At 44.8% G+C, this 15,995-nt stretch overlaps 1 long non-coding RNA gene across 1 annotated transcript; it reads left to right on the top strand.

Moving 5' to 3' along the window:
- Positions 1 to 4,184: 4,184 nt before the first annotated feature.
- LOC145424136 (uncharacterized) lies at positions 4,185 to 15,550 on the top strand. The gene is made up of 2 exons (XR_013905106.1): positions 4,185 to 4,797; positions 12,028 to 15,550. It is a non-coding gene; the product is annotated as an uncharacterized LOC145424136 (long non-coding RNA).
- Positions 15,551 to 15,995: the final 445 nt, after the last annotated feature.

The raw sequence follows: 15,995 nt of genomic DNA, 5'->3' as shown, positions 1-15,995 counted from the left end.
TCTGCCACCAACTACTGTGCTGACGGCAGCGCTGCAGAGCAACAGAGGAACGCGATACATTGGTATGAACGCTGGCCACTTTGTAGGCTTCACATACAGTTGCGGTGAGAATAAACTCATTATGGGTGTGAATGTCATGGCAATTAAGGTTATATTGTCTATGAACTGTTCCTTTTTCAGGGTGGAACGATTGTTGATGACTTAAAAAAGCAAGCATAGAGTTTTGAGTTTGAGATTGCTTGAGATTTGTTAAAGAAATCACCCCTAACCAAGCATTTTAAGAGTTCAGTGATTGGCTGCCCAGTACAGTTTTGTAGTGACTGACTCATTGGCATGTCAGCTGGGTTTGGGGCTCGGTTTCATGCCTTGCAGACCCTTCATTCTGCTCAGCTGTACAGTCTATCACTTGCTTTGCAACCAAATAATTTAAGCTCTGTGTAATCTGATTTGTCAGTGTAGTCTCCACCCCCTCTCCCTCTGCTTTGTGTGTGTCAAACGAGAGAGCAGCAGAGAATAACATGCTCCCCCTCAAGGCCATAGCTGGCTATCAAAATAATTTTGTCATAATGCAGTGTGAGATGGGATTATATTCTTCATAAATATAGAAAGTTGCATCATTTAGCCCCCCAATTCCCCGTTTCTGTTAACGCTTCATGAGTAGGCTGAGCTGCTCATCAGGTGTCACCCCCTCCTCCCACGACCTCTGAAAGCCTTGTTTGAAATGCTGTCATAACTCCTGTGGGTTATCAAGCAGCATGAGCTTCCGGCCCACTGCACTGAGTTATGGAGGAAGTACGCTGATGATGTCACTCTGTGATTAAGTAACATAATAAGGGGAGGCAGGGGGGATAATAAGGCTGATGATGGGTGATTATAAAGTGAATGATGGTGAATGATGCAATGTCAAGAAAAGTTACACAGGATTTGATCTGTTTGAGATCTTTTTCAGGTTTCTGTAATTTACTGTTATTCAACCAAGAAAACAAATGTTCAGACACTAAGATAAAGTCTGAGACCACAGTGCTGTAACGCACTGAACCCACTTAACATGTTGAAAATCTAAACTGGGGGCGGGCTTATGTGTATTATAAAAAAGACTCATGAGCTGTTACATTGATCAAATATATGACATTGCAATAAGCTCTTATCATTGAGTTTCACGCTTCAACACCATAAAATCTTTTTTATTGCTGCTTTGACTCATTATATGATTGATTTCTTAATGCAGCAGGTGAATATTCTTCCACACGGCGCATGATGAGAGATACAGAGAATGATAAAAGACTCTCACCCCCATGTACTTTATTTAAATACAGTTTTGACATACCTCATTTAGCTGAATTAAGCTGTATTTTCAAATTGAATTCAGCTACTTGATGAAAAGTGAAGAGCACAGTAGAGTCATGCATTTCTCCACTACAAAACGCATCCAAAGAATCAAAATTACAGATGCTGTTATGCATGCTGTCACTTCTTTGTTTTAAAAAATGAAAGTTTGCTTTAACACCGCTACCCCGCCTGTTTCTACTGTAACTACGATTGTAATGTCTATGCATATTTTAACATCTTTCACATCATTAACGTGATTGTGCATGTAGCCTTGTTTCAACCTCACCCTTTTCATCTCACATAGGCTGTATACAAAAGACGAAAGTAGCCATAAGCAACTTAAAAAGATACAGATGTCTCCTGAACAGCTTTATAAATAGGGCTGTTATTTGTTCTTTTACGAGGATGTTTTTACAGAGACACAAATGGAGGACACAGACTAGCAGGAAGTATGATGAAGCCATTTGAACTTACAGTGTAGGACAAAACATGCCAGAGGGAAGGTTAACCAGTAAAAGTCTGCTAAGACAACCAAACTAAGGAAATCCAAAAAAGGAAATCAGGGAAATCAGTGCAGGTGTTTTAATAATAACACAGAACTTTTTGAAAGCAGTTAATACACAGTCTTGTCAGTGCCTCATTAGGCAAGTTGCAATTAGGTTTTTACTAAACTAACAGATATTAAAAGTAAGAATGTTACTTTTGTATTTTACCTCTATATTTTTATATTTTGTTTTATTTTGGTGAGTTTTCCAAGTTCATAAAATAGTTTCAGTATAACAAAATAACAAAAGCGAGGCCAAAAGTAAACATAAACCTAAACTGGGGAAACTAATAACAAACCAAACCCGAAACCATAACTCACGGAATAACGCACAGGGAAAAACATATGGAGGTGACACGGGATGATGAGCGGAGAATGGAGAGCCGGAATGAAGGCAGAGAGATGCAGGGATTGCCAATGCTGGGCAGACACTGTGCGATTTTTTTCAGTCGCGCGATTCAGCTCCTGCTCAAACTGTACGGTTGACTCGCAGGGGTTAGAAGTTCATAGGTCACGATGCAGGGTCTCACACTATACGGCCCGATGCTCTGATGCGACCTGAGTGCTCACACTGTGCGTACATAAAATGAAGGTTATAACAGAAATTCTGTCGCTCGCTCTCCCTCTCTGTCTTTCACTCACACAGACACGCACACCACCACCATCAACTTTGCTAAATTGCTAATGAAAAACATTGATCAGGCAGCTGTGATTGAGCAGCAATGTAAATCCAACTATTTTCACGGTTGTTGTCGTCGTGATAATTTTGTGAGGCCACATCGAAAAGGCTCGGATGAGCTTTCCAAAGTTCTACAAGTTGTGCCTCCATCGCTTGTGTCCAGATCACACGCTGCACAGCTGTGCTGCGCCGTCTTTTTCGCTGACATTTGCGTTTGCGCGTGCGCAGTGTGACAAACTGCGGTGACACCCTCACGACCAAGCGATTGATGATTGGGAGCTGGTCGTGAGGTGTTAATCGCGTCTCGTTACCCCACGTATACTATACGATGCACGACGCACGATGAAGGCCAAAATCGGGCCGATCGCCAAAACGGTCGCACGACTCAAAAATCGGCTCAAAATGGGCCAAAAATCGCACAGTGTCTGCCCAGCATAACACAGACAGAGCGACGACAAGCAGAAGTCAACACACTATGGCTGTATCCCAATTCAGGGTCTGCAGCCTTAAAGTACGCAGCCTTAACGATCCTCAAGGGCCGCGTACTCAAAGACCGCTAAGGCCGGAAGTGCGAGGCTTGTGAAATGGGACGGTCTAGCCTCCGTTGCGCTGCCCAGGTTGCCCAGCAACCATGATACTAACAGCTGGAAACGTTTCATACAGCTTTGTTTGACAGAAATGAAGGAGAAAATCTTTTGTTCATTTGTTTGTTTCTACATGAGCTTTGATCATTCTCTGTAAGATTAAGGTCAGCTATTGAACGGCGTATATTTTAAAGTAAAGGCTTTAAAACCAAGTTAGTACAAACGTCACTAATGTCACATAACTTTGCCGACATGTGGCCAACAGTAATGGTTTAATGTTCTTCGTTATTAAACATTTGCACATAAATAAGTGTCATGATATTCAGTACTTACTTAAAGTTTACTCTTCGGCCGCCCCTCATCCGCCGTTTTTTCGGCAAAATTATCCACACCCACCGCCGCGCTATGCATTCTGGGATATGTTGGGCCACGAAGTCTACACTGCCACAGCCTTAAAATTCAGGGAAATGAAGGACGCATTTGAGGGCCGCATTTCGAGTAGCCTTCGAATTGGGACAGCCTTCGGCGCGCCACTGTGACGTAATCGGCTTTAAAATGCGTACTTGAAGGCTGCAGACCCTGAATTGGGATACAGCCTATAAATACAAACCAGGTAAAGAGGAAATGACATGCAGGGGTGGACACAGCTGGAACTAATGGGCATAACGAGACACAGACCTTCAAAGTAAATCAGGAAATTCACTGTGTTTTAAAAACATAAAAAACTCAGAGACACGAACAGAACACCGGAAGAGAACACAGGTAGGGATAACAGAAACACTAAACACAAGACCCAAACCCTAAGAACTCATACAAAAACAGAAGAAACTAGAAAATAATAACAATAAACTCAAAACACTGGGTCAGCGACCATGACAGTCACTTATACCTATACAGTGCTTAACAATATTACTAGACGTCCTTGTCAGATCACCTAAAACTAACTTTTCTGTTCAAGTATGAAAGTAATTTGGCATCTTAATCAAAAAGTAATAGTAATGTGCTTTACTGGGGTGTTTTTTCTGCTTTTTTTGTAAAACAGTTGAAGAAAATATAATCTGATCAAACACTATTCAGCTTTAAATATTGTTCAGCTTTAAAGTTACTGTGCAACTGTGTAATAAAAATATGTGCTCACGACTTTGGCCTTGAGAGCGATAAGAAGCGATCGCCTCATTCTGCAGGTGCAAGATATCTGCAAGCGAAGACACTAGAACACCCAAGGCCGCTTTCCTTTTATGGAGTTGTTTTTCTGCTAATGCAGCACTGTCCTCACAACCCCCTCCTGTAAGTTTTAGAGAATATATACCCATCCTCACAGCAAATATGAGGAATCTCCTGATGTGAGCTGTTTGAGAGGTTGTCTCTGTCTCAATAAAAGTTCACTGATTCCCCCATCTGCTGCAGGTGTCCGGTTGTCTTCATTCTCCGCCAGCCTGGTTAAGTCAATTCCTCCTTAACATCTAAAAGAACCTATTTAATGAAGGAAGACGGGTTCACTTTGTGTTTAATATTATTCTATTGCTGTTGTTTTTTTTATATCCTTCAATTGGCGTCACGAACAGGATCCGCTCCAGGCCAAACTGGAACGGGTGGGAGGACATCGGCCGTGGTCTGAGTGAACGGAGTTTGGACAAAAGCTGTGTGCACACAAAAACAAGGTAAGCAGACCTTTTATTTCTGCTATATTGAACATTATAAAAATACTTAGTGTCCAAACTCCTAGTAATTCATAACCAAAATTGTCTGGCTTACTTAAGGCTTGTTGAGAATCAGACAAGTGAATAAGAGATAAGTGAATAAGAAATAAGTGAATAAGTGAATAAAGATAAGAGTGAACTGAGGTCTGACCACGGTTGCAGCCGACGGGTTGCTCTCCGGTGTCGGATAAATACCTCAGTGCAGGTCTGGGACCTTGAAAGGGTTTATTAGTAACGCCTTTCTAAACAAATTAAAAGGTTAAAGGCCTTGAGAATATTTTTTAGTAATATTCTCTAAACTACAGAAGGGTTAGGAAGGCCCAGAGGACTTTATTAGAAAAGATCCTCTAAAACTTAAAAGGAGAAGTACTGGTTGGAGTCCAAAGGAGGGGTCCCTTTGATCAATAGGAGAAAACGGATCTCTTCTTAAAACCCCGATGATTTTAGTGTTTTAAATGTTTTGATGTTCTGTTTGATATTGGACACACATAAATACACGCTGAATGCTTGCTGTGGAACACTGGGCAGGACAGTTTGGTTCTCCGTGTTCACAGATTACACAATTAAAGGAACTAGGTTCCTCTTTTGGTTAAAATAATACACCACACATAGAATTTTTTTACACATTTATTACATACATAAGGAGGGTAATGAGTGACTGCAGGTAATGTATGAAGTGTGAATGAGACGTGTGAACAAGGTGACAACCAACTAGCACCCCTATCAGGAAGCTCTAGGCAAGGTTACCCGCCAGACTCCGGTTTGGTAGAAGCTTGGTAACACCTGAAGGGATATTTCAGTGCTGACTCACCTTTAAAGCAGCGCCCCAGCTGATTAGTGCCTAACAGAGGCAGAAACCCAGCTGGCCCAAATTCTCCTTTAAAATCAATAAAAGAACACTCCTCCATTGACAGTAAAATGGATGGAGAATTAGATCGACAAACTAATGATGATGGTTGGGGTCCCGGTGTTATTCTTAGCACATTGGGAGAACAATTAACATGTGTTGAGACAGTCATCAACTCCACACACCAGCCTAAAGAAGCAAAAAAACAGAAAGAGTCATTGAGGAAAACAGCTGAAAGGTTAATGAAAGAAAAGGGAAAGAATGAGGGGAGTAGTGGTAATTGGGGAATAATTTGGCAGAATAAGGCTATGCAGGCAAAAGAGAAAGAGGAAGAAGCCAACTCAGCAGCAGCAGGTGCAGGTGTGATAAGCGGGGTGAGACACAGAAAGGAAGCAGATAAGCACGCAGGCCGCAAAGCTAAATTTAATCACTGGGTGTGTTTATGGGAAACTGCAAAACCACACATGAAGAAAAATAGGTCTCAGCCACCTCCCTATTCTGCCTCAGTCCAGACTCCTCCCTCAGCAGGCATATATCCGGTACTTAATATCTCTGGTGGAATAATGACTATTGGAGAAGAACCGCCCGTAGCTCCAACTCCCATAGATACCAAGCATTTTTGCCCAGGAAGCTCCTCTCTGTCGGCGACACCCTCAGCTAGTAGTAGAGCCCCCTCTTCCATGTCCCATTGTTCTGGAACCGGATCTGAGGGCCTAACTGACCCCTTTGCGAGCGCACCATTTGCGGTTCGAATGAACAGACAGGAACCCACTGAACAACAATTAACTGATCTAGAAGCAGCATTACGCAGCTGCTTAAATGAACATAGGTCAGTGGTCCAGGTGAATAATCGTGTTGCGTCAGCCCCTCTTTCCCAGTCCAACCCCTTTGCCAGCACTCCTGTCGCTGTTAAAGGAGATCTGACCACTACTGCAAAAACTGAGCCTGGCACTTCACCAAATGTCACAGTTACCATGTCTTTGGTGGGCCGTCAGGATCCGGAAACACAGATGAGTTTAGCCCACGTTTTTGCTGACACTGCTACCCCACCAGGCGGGGGAAAAACTGAGGATACTGATGATGAACTCAGTGACCTTAACAATACACCCCTCTCTACCTCTCCCAGTTTAGGATATCAGACTAGATCTAAGGGCCCTGTGCCTCAGCCTCCAGGCATGTTTCCCCTGGTCCAGACTAAAGCGCAACGTACACCAGTGTATCAACCTTATTCATTCGGAGATGTCCAGGCCCTAGTGGACAAACTCCCTGACATAATGGAGGGAGGGAATGCCTGGTTGGCTGGTTTGGATAAATACACAGCTGGACAGGACCTCGCACTGGGAGATTTTAGAGCTATTATAACTAGGTGCACATCCCGATCTCAGGCAGCGGACCTGGAACAAAATGCGGGTACTACCATGCATGAGAATGACGTGCCACTAATGCAGGCCTTGAGGTTTATTGGACCGGCCCTGCGCAAACAATTCCCACCCAAAAATCAAGACACCTTACAGAAATTTAAATGGGAGGGAAAGCAAAATCCCACCCATTATCTAAATCAGGCTGTTGAAGACTGGGTGAACCATACAGGTCATCACCCCAGTAGGACTTGTTCACAGAGCATGTGGTTTAGAAGGGCGGTGCTGAGGGGCATTCCGGAGTCAGTAAGCCAGAAAATGGAGGATAATCCTGATTTGCAGGACTGTGACTTTGCAATCTGGAAGAAACATTTGATTTTTAATCTTAACAAAGTGCAGATTAAGTCTGATGATAAAGCGGAGAGCGTCGAAGATTTACAGTTGCAACTGTTGAAGGTTCAGCTGCAGAAAGCTAAAAACGACCTGGGTGGAAAAGGTGACAAGCCTAAAAAGCAGCTTGTGGCCGCTGCAGCTCCCCCTCCTGGTCCAGTTGCCCCTGATTTGTATCCGAACCCATGGCCAACTGATCCACAGCCCCCCCAGTATGGTGCTTATCACTCACCGGCCCCTTATGGGCAGAGAGGTTCCCCATTTGGAGGAAACAGAGGTGGTTTCAGGGGAAGAGGTCAGATGGGAGGTGGTAGGGGAGGCCAAATGTATGTTTGTTTCCGGTGTGGACAACCTGGACACTGGGCTAAAGCGTGCCCTTTGAACCCGGCTGCTGGAAGAGGCAGGGGAGCCCGTGGTGGGCCCTATCAGCATCCTGGCCACAGAGGTGGACCTCGTGGTGCTTTAGTTGAAGTGCCCCCGGCCCCACAGATGCCTGTGATGGGGTGGGAGTACTACGAGGGTGGTCCCCAGCTATAGGACACCCCACAGACTGCCCAGGACGGTGAAGGGACAACGGCGGACCCTATGCTGTCCATAACTGTAGATAGAAGAACAAGCAGCTTTTTAGTGGACACTGGAGCTACGTACTCCACCATTAAGGATGTTGCTCGTGAAAGACTTACTGACACAGTGATTACAGTGGTGGGCATATCTGGGGAACCTAAAACTCTGCCTTACACCGTGCCCCTCCCCACAACGGTTGGAGATCAGACTTTGTTACACAGCTATGTTTGTTCAAAACAGGCGCCTGTGAATTTACTGGGAAGAGACTTGTTGATTAAATTAGGAGCCACAATACTCTGCTCTTCACAAGGCCTAACTGTGACTCTCCCTACTGGGGTTGTGCTTCCCTGTTCTGATGGGCCAGAGGGAGGTGGTCAGTTTCTGCTGCAACCCTCCTCCTGTTTGGCGGACTCTGCTGACATCTACTGGGCATTTTTGGAAGTTGAAACACCTGCTGAACCAGGAGTTTGTACTGCTTTTCAGCAATGGCGGCCGTGGCTCTCACTCCTACATCCTTATGTCCCTCCCCCTGACCCACCTCATGTTACACTGTTTTATGACAGGCATGACACCACCTGGTACCAGCACATGTTCCAGGAGCAGTGTGAGGGGCGGGCTTGGTCTTTGAACATGTCGTGCATTTTTGCGGCACCGGAGGGAGTGGCAGCAGCGGTTACTTTTACAACAGATCAATTACAGTGGTACATGATGTCTGATGAGGCAGCTCCCCATGTGTCACTGGCCTTACATCCTGGACACCAGGCTAAGGAGCTGGGTGGAATGGTTAAACGTTCCCTTGCGGCCACTGACTGGACACCTACAACACTCCCACAGGTTTTGTTTTCTCCATCTACCAAGACATACCAAATTTTAAATGATTGCTTTAATTCCGCAACACTGCAACATGGAGTAGTCAGCGGGTCACATGGCAGAGAACACACAGACCACTGTGATGCTGCGCCTTTACTCGACTCTCTTCCAGATTGTTTGTGGTCCCTTGGACCCACAGATGTAGGTTTAGTTGATGTGGAGCCAGTCTCTTTTCAACTGTCATCTGCTACCCCTTTGTGGCAGCCTCAGTACCCACACAAACCGGAGGCTGAGGCTGGGATTGCAGAAACAATTTCTGGTTTGGTCACTGCCGGTGTCCTGGAGCCCTCCTGCTCTAAGTGGAACACGCCCATCCTACCCGTTGAGAAAAAAGGCACGGGGAAGTTCAGAATGGCACATGATTTGAGAAGGATTAATGCCTTACTTGGCACTCCTACTTTGCCTGTGCCTAATCCTTATGTTGCCTTGACCAACCTCCCACCATCTCATGCCTGGTTCACCTGCATTGACTTGGCTAATGCCTTTTTCTGCCTCCCACTTCGTGAGTCACTGCGTGACATTTTCTCATTTACATTTAGAGGCCGACAATGGCGTTACACTCGCTTACCACAGGGATTTGCCCTCTCCCCAGGACTGTTTAATCAGTGTTTGAAAGAACTTTTACAAACCTGCCCACTACCATCTGACTGTATGTTAATACAATATGTGGATGACATTTTGCTGTCTGCCCCCACGGCTGACATCTGTTTGGAGGCCACCAGAGTGGTACTTCAACACCTGGCCAACACAGGTTTTAAAGTGAGCAAAACCAAACTACAGATTGCAAGAAAACAGGTTTCTTTTCTAGGCCGCATGGTCTCACAGTCCGGTATTTCCTTGTCCCCAGAACACAGGAACTCCATTTTGCACCATCCAAAACCTCTAACTGTAAAAGACATGTTGTCATTTTTGGGCCTGACTGGTTACAGCAGGACCTATGTCCCAGACTATGTTGGCCTTACTTCCCCTTTGCGCGCTTTGGTAAATGAACAAGGCATGAGAAACCTCTCTGCTCCCCTCTCATGGACTACAGAAACAGAACAGGCGTTTATAAAGTTAAAACAACAGCTTTCTGTCGCCTCTGACCTTGCTGTGCCAGATTATGCTTTGCCTTTTCATCTTGATGTTTCTGGAACTGGAACCCATATCAATGGTATCCTGTTCCAGAAAAAAGGGGGAGAGAGAAAAGTGTTGACATATGTAAGCGTAATGCTTGACAACACTGAAAAACGCCACCCACCGTGCACACAACACGTTTCTGGACTTGCAAAAATCATTCAGAAAACAGCACACATAGTGATGAACCACCCACTAAAAATTTTGACATCACACAGTGTGGTGGCCTACGTCTCTTCACAGGCCTTCACACTCACGTCACTCAGGCAGAGACGCCTCAGTACCATTTTGGAAGCACCACACATCACCTACTCACATGAAGGCATAAACATGGCTGATCACATGGGATCAGGAGAACCACATATGTGTGAAGAGGTTGTGCAGGTACAGGAGAAAATCAGGCCAGATTTGCAGGCAGAACCTCTAATGGATGCAGAAAAAGATTGGTTCACAGATGGATGTTGTTTCAGAACTGAAAGTGGAATGTTGAAGGCTGCATGGGCAATAGTGGAACAGACAGACATGAGATGGAAAACAGTGAAAGCAGAGCAGTTGACAGGACAACAGTCTGCACAGAGAGCTGAACTGAGAGCGGTGATTGAAGCCTTAAGGATGGGAAAGGGACAGAAAGTGAATATATACAGTGATTCAGCTTATGCTGTGGGAGCAGTGCATGTGGAGCTCAAGCAGTGGCTAAGAGCTGGTTTTTTGACAGCCAGCGGAAAGCCTATTAAACATGAGATAGAAATGAGGGAATTAGCGGAAGCACTGTTGTTACCTGTTAAGGTGGCAGTGGTAAAATGCAAAGGACACAGTGCCGGATTGGATTTAGTGGCATTAGGTAACAAACAGGCCGACTTAGTAGCTAAGCAGACAGCTGGTTACTTACCCTCCCTGATTATGGTAATGGACCCGGAAGCCACACCCCCTCCAGAAAAACCACCCATACAACTAGGCCTAGCCACAATCAGAGAGTTACAGGACAAAGCCAGCCCCCAGGAAAAATCATTGTGGGTAACAAGAGGGGCCACAAACACAGATGTCTGGCGTGGCCCAGATGGAAGGCCCATTCTACCGCCAGGGGTCAGACAGACAGCAATGGAAGAGGCACATGGAGTGGGGCATGTGGGACCTGCACAAATGATGAGAAACTTAGCCGTCTGGTGGCACCCTTATCTAAAAGACATGACAAAATACATGGTTAAAACCTGTAAGGAGTGCAACCAATTTGGAATCAAGCCCGCCTTCAAGCCAATAGCAGGGTACTTCCCCATCCCACTTTGCCCAGGGAAAGAAATAATCATTGATTACACAGACATGGTGGACAGAGTGGGTGGTTACAGGTACCTGCTGGTGGCTGTGGATGCATTTTCAGGTTGGCCAGAAGCCTGGCCGACAGCAAGTGAAAACAGTAGAACTGTGGTGAAGTGTCTGATTAATCATTATATACCACAGCATGGGTTTCCCGAGGTCATAAGGTCGGACAATGGTTCACATTTCAGGAACCACGATCTGCAGAGGGTTGAAGCCGCATTAGGTTTGAAACATAAGTTTGGCTCGGTTTACCACCCCCAGTCCCAGGGGAAAGTGGAAAGGATGAATCAAACTCTAAAAACTAAATTGGCTAAAATCTGTGCACAGACCAAATTAGATTGGGTTAAGGCATTGCCTCTTGCATTAATGTCCATAAGATGCTCAGTAAATCAAACCTCTGGTTACACTCCATTTGAGTTGGAGCATGGCAGGCCTTTTCCTGGCCCCTCCTCTCGCCTGTTAATGTCGGATGAAGCTGATTTAGACCTCGATCCGAGGACATATTATAACATGCTCCGCAGTTTTGTTGCCCAGTATTCCTCACAGGTCGCTGAAAGAAACCAGCAAGAGCTGAAAGAGGCGGCTACACCTGGAATGGACTACGTCCTCCTGAAAGTCACAAAGAGAAAGTGGGCTGAGCCTCGCTGGACGGGCCCTTACCGCATAACAGAGCGGACCTCCCACGCTGTCAGGCTCGAAGGTAAAGGTGACACCTGGTTTCATTACACACAGTGCGCTGCTGCCACCGAACCAGGAAGAACCTTGAAAGAGGTGCAGAAGGACCTGTCAGAAGGAGCTGCAACAGCATCACCAACCACTTGAGGGAGCCAAGACTCAACCTACAAGCCGGCTGGTTACAAAAGGGGGTGTTCTTCATACTGAACTAAACATTTTTTATTTTTTAACATCTTTTATGACTTTGCTTTTATATTGGCTTGAGTTTTTAAGATTTACATTTTACATTGCAATAGTTTTAACCGCTGAAAGCTCATTTAAAGTTGTGTCACTGATACTTTTTGTTGCTCTTTAACTCCTAGAACACGCCCTTGGCGAGGTGGGGGGAACTGGACCACCTTTCTGTGCCCCATCATCCTCTATTAGACGACATCCAAGCTAAGTAAACATGTCTTGGCCCTTTCCCCCTGAAATGACAGGCAGGCAAAGATGTTGCGTCTTTGTTTGCTTCCTGGCCCTGGGTCTCATTCCCATTGGCATAATCCTGATCTGTGAAGGGCCCCCGACACTTCTGACACTTTCAAGTTCAAAAGCTTCGCCCCCTTCTGACAGTCCCAATCTGACAAATGTAGCCCCTAGGGTCTTGCCCACCACTTCCTCTCCAGTTTTGCCCACGCCCGATCGATTTAGAAAGAAACGAGACACGGTTACCTCCTGTACCCCAAGTACGACTAGAATGATTACTCTCTGTGTCCCCAACAATAAAAGTTGGGTAGTTGAAATAGATTTCGCTAGCTTCCCAGTCACTCCCGTCACCAAACACCAAGGGGGGGATCTTTTTAACCTTGCAGTACATCTCTCCTCCTCAGTGTGGTATATAACCCTGGGAGGTTGGCATCAGTGGAAGTGGTCCAGTTTAGTGTCAGAAACGGACCTCGATTGGTCCAAGCACTCTAGAGGTCAGGCTTTGCACTGGAGAAACCAAAATATGCTCAGAATAGCAAAAAAACCGGATCTTTCAGGCTTAATTTTTACCCTAAAGGATCTGGCCTTGACCTCCTGTCAACAATTTATACTTGCCCCTTGGACTGATCGCACCGCCCTGTATTGGCAAATGGAAATATGCCCTAGCGTTGGTGCAGCTCCAAGCTCTGTAGTTAAAGATGATAACCCCACCTTTAATGGCCCTCCGGTGACATATACAAACGGGGGGAGAAACGGCCGAATACGCATTGTAGACACAAATAAAATGTCTAAAGATGACCTCTTCCAAATTCTAACCGGTATTTCTGGAACAACAAACAACTGGTTACTACTAGCTGAACAAGCTGCTGACACGACGGCTTCCGACTGCATAGTTTGTATGGGAGCACGCCCCACTTTAAGAGTTGTACCGGCGCCAGTCAATAGTGCATGCCTCCTGCACCTTATGAACAATACAAAACGAGGTCATTGCTCATATCTGGAAAACCACTTTCCTAAAACTCAACGCTCGGTCTCTAATAAACCACCTTTCTTTTCTTCAGATGTAGCTGTGAACAATTTCACTTGTATTAACCTGACTGGCAATGCAGTAAAACTAGGTAGCTTGAACTCTTCTTGGTGCACTGAGATGACGGTTATGAAACCAAACTTCCGACCTACGGCTAGGGCTGATTTGTGGTGGTGGTGTGGCAATAACAAGTTATATGATGGTTTCCCTCGGGATGCGTCAGGTCTTTGCGCTCTCATAACTCTTATTTTACCTGTTTTAGTCACTCCAGTAGATCTCTCTATAAAAGTACACGAAGTTGGCCTCCCATCTTCCTCTGAACGCCGCTCTAAACGTTCTCTAATCCCAGGTTCAGCTCATAATCCAACCTATATTGATGCTGTAGGTATACCCCGTGGGGTCCCCGATGAATATAAACTGCGAGACCAGGTTAAAGCAGGATGGGCCTCGATACTTTGGATGGTTGAAATAAATGCGAATGTAGACAGAATTAACTACATTCACTTTAATGTGCAACTGTTGGCTAATTACACTCGAGATGGTTTTGAAGCTGTGCATGCACAGTTATCTGCCACTTCCCTAATGGCTTTCCAAAACAGGGTCGCAACGGATTTTCTCCTCGCAGAAAAAGGCGGAGTCTGCAGCCTTTTTGGCCAGGAGTGCTGTACCTATATCCCCAATAACACAGCTCCTGATGGTTCCCTCACTAAAGCTATTACTGGTCTCACAGCTCTTACTGTTAAAATGAAGGAACACTCGGGCGTTGATACTGCCATGTGGGACTCTTGGCTTAACATGTTTGGCAAATATAGGGCCCTTGTAGCTTCCATACTAGTTTCCATCTCAGTTTTTGTTGCTATCCTAGTCACCTGCGGTTGCTGTTGTATTCCATGCATTCGATCCCTCTTCCAGAGACTGATTGTTACAGCTTTCACTCCTGAGGATAAGGATCTCGCCCGGCAGATGCCTTTATTGGCTAGTCAACTTCCCACCTCCTCGCCAACGGATGATGAAAACTCTGATCGTGAGGGTGACGAACATTATCGTCTTTCTCTTGTTTAAATGCTTCTAGAATGGTTGTTTCTCTGTGGTGTTTTGTATTAGGCTTGTTATTAATTGTTTCCCTCACCCACTTCCTCTTGAAGGATATATCTGGTTGAATTGTGTCTGGTCGGGTTGGGAGGGTTAAGCGATGTTCTCAGGGTCTCCGGACTTAAGCCTGAGCGAATGTGTACTCCCACCAGTGGATATAAATTGTTTTATTCCACACCCCTTCCTCACTTTTTAACATATTCACTTTTGAATGTCCGTAGCAGTTACCGTTCTGAGTTTATTTTACGGTTGATTTATTCTTTCACATTTTCACGTTTAAATCTCTCATTATTATAGTATACTCTGTACTCTCCACATTTTTATCATTACTTATGTTTTTTGGTTGCTGGGTTACAGGAACTGTTAATTTTGTGTCACTACCCTGGTTGCACTAACTCGTTGTATCCGTGTGTGCAGGACAGCTGTTACTGCTTTCGTCGGGAACCGAGACTGCTTGCAGCCGACCCCTGGGCAGGGTGGTGCCTGGACTCTTTTCTCCTCATCTGCAATGACAGATAAAGACAAATGATAAGACCCGAGGAGTTTTTCGAGCCAGGCTTCGACACGTCTCTGTGTTCCTTTGAATGTTACTTATGTTTGTGTGTTGACCCATTTAAGATGGGTCAAAAGGGGGATTTGAAGAAAATATAATCTGATCAAACACTATTCAGCTTTAAATATTGTTCAGCTTTAAAGTTACTGTGCAACTGTGTAATAAAAATATGTGCTCACGACTTTGGCCTTGAGAGCGATAAGAAGCGATCGCCTCATTCTGCAGGTGCAAGATATCTGCAAGCGAAGACACTAGAACACCCAAGGCCGCTTTCCTTTTATGGAGTTGTTTTTCTGCTAATGCAGCACTGTCCTCACAACCCCCTCCTGTAAGTTTTAGAGAATATATACCCATCCTCACAGCAAATATGAGGAATCTCCTGATGTGAGCTGTTTGAGAGGTTGTCTCTGTCTCAATAAAAGTTCACTGATTCCCCCATCTGCTGCAGGTGTCCGGTTGTCTTCATTCTCCGCCAGCCTGGTTAAGTCAATTCCTCCTTAACATCTAAAAGAACCTATTTAATGAAGGAAGACGGGTTCACTTTGTGTTTAATATTATTCTATTGCTGTTGTTTTTTTTATATCCTTCACAGTACATTCAAAAATTCCTTCTTAACAACAATTATATTTTAGCATTAGAAATATCCTGTCAATTTAACAGCTTGAACATACCGGTGGATTAATCATCACAAAAAGTAATTAATAATTACCAATACTGTTAATTTAGTTCAGCTGTATGATAGACCTTTAATCTGGTGGTTGTCTATTAAATTCGTTAAGCACTGCATACCTTACAGTTATGTTACTGTATTTTTGTGTCTGTGTCATTGTCAGACTACTTAAAAAGAGTGCCGTCACTGTGATAGTTTGTATTATTCAAATTTTCCAT

Source organism: Astatotilapia calliptera, chromosome 23 (assembly GCF_964374335.1).
Source record: "Astatotilapia calliptera chromosome 23, fAstCal68.1, whole genome shotgun sequence".
Lineage (NCBI taxonomy): Eukaryota > Metazoa > Chordata > Actinopteri > Cichliformes > Cichlidae > Astatotilapia > Astatotilapia calliptera.
The sequence above is the reverse complement of the archived record's forward strand: the minus strand, read 5'-3'. Positions and strand labels throughout refer to the sequence as shown.